This window comes from Brassica oleracea, unplaced genomic scaffold (genome assembly GCF_000695525.1).
Source record: "Brassica oleracea var. oleracea cultivar TO1000 unplaced genomic scaffold, BOL UnpScaffold01109, whole genome shotgun sequence".
NCBI classification, from domain to species: Eukaryota; Viridiplantae; Streptophyta; class Magnoliopsida; order Brassicales; family Brassicaceae; genus Brassica; species Brassica oleracea.
The window spans coordinates 26,888-27,523 of record NW_013617674.1 but is presented as its reverse complement, the minus strand read 5'-3'; positions in this window follow the sequence as shown (position 1 = coordinate 27,523).

Sequence of the window (636 nt, the reverse complement as noted above, 5' to 3'; positions counted from 1 at the left end):
TTTCCTGACTTTGTAACATTTCTCGAATTATTTGGTGTAATTTGAAGTAAACAAATAAAAAAGATTAGTTGTTGTACGCAGACAAGTGAGTTATTCTTGGTTCACCAACCAATAGGATTTTATTATTTCAAATTCGATATCTTTTAAAAAAGGAAACAAAATATTGTCAAGTTATATTATATTTTTCAAATAAAAAGTAAAAAAAAAAATAGTAGTTACAGAAAAAATAATTAAAAAAATTTTTTTAACGTCGTCAGCAAAACACTAAACCCTAAACCCTAAATCCTAAACCCTAAACCCTTGGGTAAACCCTAAACCCTTAGATAAATCGTAAACTCTAAATAAAAACACTAAACCCTAAAACTCTAAACCCTAAACCCTTGAGTGTTCTAGTGTTCAGTGATTTTGATTTAGAGTTTAAAATTTATCCTCGAGTTTAGGGTTTACCCAAGGGTTTAGAGTTTAGGATTTAGGGTTTAGAGATTAGGATTTAGGGTTTAATGTTTTGCTGACGATGTTAAAAATATTTTTTTTTGTAATTACTACTATTTTTTATTTATTTCTTTTTACCTTTTAATTTTAAAAAGATAATATAATTTGGCAATATTTTGTTTCCTTTTTTAAAAGATATCGAAT